Genomic DNA, 4,373 nt, shown 5'->3' with positions numbered 1-4,373 from the left:
AAAAAAAAAAAAAAAAAAAAAAAAAAAATTGAAGGTACTTGGTTACACTATTTATCCATCCACCTAGATATATTTTTAAAATTGTTTTATCTGTGTATTTATGTTATACTTGAAATTACTAGAAAAGTTACAATAAAAATTATTCAACTATTTGGAGACAGTTAAAGTGGCAACTACTTTCAATAATATATGACTCATTTGAGTTTGAGTAGGTCAAGGAAGCCAATATATTGGAAGCCAAATAATTTGGCAGCAATACAGCCTTGGAATGACACTAGCGGAGGAGACATTGTTATGAGCTATGCTGTAAAAGTGCATATAAGACACAGACTGAACTACAGGCTCTAGTGTAGCTGTTTTTAATATTTTTAAATGGAACTAGGGAGGAAAGAGTTAAAATAGCTGGTCCGCAACCAGTTCATTTGCTTTGTGAGGAAGCCCACCCACCCCCCGGCAACCAGGTGGAAAAGCAAAGAAAACAGGTGTCTATTCTCCTTGCCAACTAGACCTCTGATAATGATTTTTGCTATGTGGAAAAAACCTGCAGAATATCTTTAGCAGGACGTCCCTGGCTAGAGGATTACTTATAATAAACCTATAATCTAAGGGTTTATGATTTTGGGTTATACAATGGATGTGTTTCATAACTTACATGTTCTCCTTGTTGTTTGAGGTGAACTGCAACTTCATTAGAAACCCCAACTATTATTTAGGGGAAGAGAGACCATGTCTGATGCAGGAAGGAAGGACTAGGAACCACCCTTTTAGTTCCAGATTTCTCTCACTTCACCCAAACTGGAGATATTCTGTATTTTTGAAATTATCAATAAAACTTGATATTTCTGTGTCATAACATATCTCACCCAGAAATTCAGGTTAAAGCTTGAGAGTTATTTACTAAGGAAAGGTATTAGTAAGTTTTTGTTTAAAAAGAACAGTGCTGCTACTGATAACACCAATAATTATAAATCCTTATATTTACTGCTATACCAAGTGTTTTATGTGTCCTGAATTACTACTCTCAACAGACCTATGAGTTAGTTGTATAAAACTTGGATGTATCAAGTAAATTTGCCAAAGCCACATTGTTAGCAAGTGAAAGAGTTGGGAAAATGTGATTTTACATGCAAAATGATGGGTATTCTCAGGGTCAGTGTTCATGGAGGTTAGTGAATTGCAACTAATGAGGTTAGGAGGATAAAAACTAGGATAGACTTGGAAATTAGACTGCTTGGTTTCAAATCTCAGCTCCAGTTGGGATTAGTGTGGTTTTGTGCAAAATGCTATCTTTTCTACACTATAGTCTCCTCAGTAAAATAGTGACCAAATATTCACATAAAGTTATTGTGCTCATATAACTATAGTAAGTACTCACTAAGTGTTAGTTGATATAATTATTATTATTTTCAATTGATCTCACTACAGAATCATTGGATTCAATGATTTCTATGGTTTCTTCCAATTCTAAAATAACATGACTCTGGATTCCCATGGGCTGCTTCTCATAGTTGCCTGATACGTAATGGACTCATGAGATCTAGTGGGTAGCGGGGACATGACTTATTCCTACTGCCATCTCCTTCCCATCAGTAGTTGCAAAATAAAACTTGGATGTCACTGTGTGCTGGGAAGAAGGCCTGAGTATCTAGCAAGAGGAAAGACAGGTCTTTGGTCTTTCTGCATAATGAGAGTTTTGCTTCCTTCTCCAAACCTAAAAATGATTCATTCTTGACAAATGGATTGCCTGTCACCATTGGCTCAGCCGTTCTGGAAGTGAGGGTTTGTCCTAGGAAAGGGAAAGGACTGGCTTGGTTACTTTCTCACCTAAGAGGGAGCACAGGATTGCTGATTCACAAGTCATGGGGTTTCCCCTGCAGTGAAGCTCAGGGAGCTGATGTGTCAGATGAGGGATATGGGCAGATTCAGTGTTCAAATGATGATGCCGGGACTCTGCTTCTCTCTGTATCTCTCTGGTACCTTCATTTTCAGGCCATGTCTCTTTAAGTGTGGCACTGGCAGGTCCAGGCTCACATAGTTCACGCAGCTCATAAAAACTGAGGAACAGAGAGACCCCCCCTTTTTTTTTTTCCAGAACCCATATATTCAAGGATGAGATTCTAACTGTCCTATCCCTGAATCAATCCCATGGCTGGGGGATGTGTGCTTCAGTGGGTCTGGGATCAGCGACATGTTCCCAGAGCTCCTTGGGTGCATGTGCATGTGTGTATTAGCAGAGAGGCACCAAGAAGGGTTAGTTTTCCTTGAACCTCATAGAATGGGTTTCCACTGGAAAGAGGGATCATACTACCAGAGAAGAGAAAGCGATGCTGGAAAGAGGAATACAATGGCTATCTACCACAGTTTCATGTAGTTACACTTTCACCCTTTCTTCAATGACTCTACAAGAAGGAAGGGGATGAATCTGGGAGAATGGAAAAATGGGGAGGACAGCTTTGAAAGGAATGTATGTGGACAGCGTGTTTGCTGGTGGAGGTGGAGAGTGACCTAAGGTGTGGGGTGAGTGGACAATGACAGAAGTGTCATGAGCACAGACTGCCCCAGGCTGGAGGGACACGGAGTTTGACACCTCGCACTACTTCCTCCCTTCCACTCTGGGAAATAGGCTCCAAATTCACATATCGCCAAGAAGAAAACCCACACTGAGAACATGTACATTCCCGAGTATCAATTTTAAGTAGCAACTAATATCTAAGAGTATGCATTTTGTATTAATAGAAAATAATAGAAGATACTTAAAATTAGTAAAATTTAACACAGAAGCCTCAGAGTAAGGGATACCTTTGAAAAGTTCCAACACTGACATTATTATTATTATTTTATTTTGAGACGGAGTCTAGCTCTGTCGCCCAGGCTGGAGTGCAGTGGCGGGATCTCGGCTCACTGCAAGCTCCGCCTCCCAGGTTCCCGCCATTCTCCTGCCTCAGCCTCCCGAGTAGCTGGGACTACAGGCGCCCGCCACCTCGCCCAGCTAGTTTTTTGTATTTTTTTAGTAGAGACGGGGTTTCACCGTGTTAGCCAGGATGGTCTCGATCTCCTGACCTCGTGATCCGCCCGTCTCGGCCTCCCAAAGTGCTGGGATTACAGGCTTGAGCCACCGCGCCCGGCCTACATTATTTTTTAAATAGTACAAGGTGGCATCTGTTAGAAATCAATGAGCACTTTCAGTTGCTAGAAATAAAACACTAAAATGGGACTGCTAACACAAAACACAATATACAACAATTGCTTCCCTCTGCTGACTAAATTAATGCTTTTCCTGGACCTTCTGTAAAGATAGGCTCTTCAACTCATGGACTTTGTCATGTGGTGACTCTCTGCACCTACTTTATCCTATGACTGTCTCCTCTAAATGACACACCATTTTGAGATATGTAGACCTAGGTATATTGTTGGCACGGAGAAGTGATTATGATGCAGGGACAATGAGAGGAAAAGACACAAAATAAAGTGTCTTTAGCTTACTTACAAAGAAGGGGATTCTGCCATCCTCCTTGCAACCCCACACAACACTGTGACCTATGCCAGCTGGAGCATACTTCAATTTGAGTGAAAATTAAGAGTGCTTATCATTCTCTGGGATGAACTGAGGCGTGCACCACCAAATACTGATTAGGTTTGTCTTTAATGATGACTTTTATTGGTAAAGCACAAAATATTTTCCCATAGCCTGTTTACATTTTGGAGCTCTGCTTTGATGACCACACTGTGATACGATGACCCTCCAAGGTGTCTTCTTTCATTCTATGAGCTTCCTCACAACTTCATTTTCAAATTTCAAACTATATCTCTGCTTTTCTTTAAGTCATATTTTGAAATTGTTCTTCCATATCAGCATTTGTTTCTAAGGGCTACTTTTAAAGAACAAGGGTCTTTGTAGTTAGATCAACATTCAGGCAAGAATTATTTGCTTTAAGGGAGGTCTCTTCAGAATATGTCATTTAAATATTTGCTCAGACATAAGTAAGGATGTTAACACTATCCCGTATCCCACCATCCTCCAAAAAAAAAACCCACAAATATTTTGACAGGGAGTAAAAACTTTGTGAGTCAACATTGTCTTTGCTACTGACTTGTTTTGGTGAAGTTTTCAGGTATGGTTAGGCTTCTGTGTTTTGTGAAGCAGCTGCCAGTTGCACTGAGCTTTCCTGGCCATATCTACTCAAGCAGGCTTTGCTAGCGTCTTTCTCACCGTTTTCATAAAACAGATCCTAATGACTGGCAATCGATGGGTAAAGTATCAACTATTTTACATCACATTCTCTATATCATCACACTCTGTATCACAGGAATACTGAAGGAGTAACGATTCAGTCATGAAGAATGAATATACAATCAACTTTCATTGTCCTTTA

The sequence above is a fragment of the Rhinopithecus bieti genome, unplaced genomic scaffold (assembly GCF_001698545.2).
Source record: "Rhinopithecus bieti isolate Rb0 unplaced genomic scaffold, ASM169854v2 scaffold_28295, whole genome shotgun sequence".
NCBI lineage: Eukaryota > Metazoa > Chordata > Mammalia > Primates > Cercopithecidae > Rhinopithecus > Rhinopithecus bieti.
Note: the sequence above shows the minus strand (reverse complement) of the source record.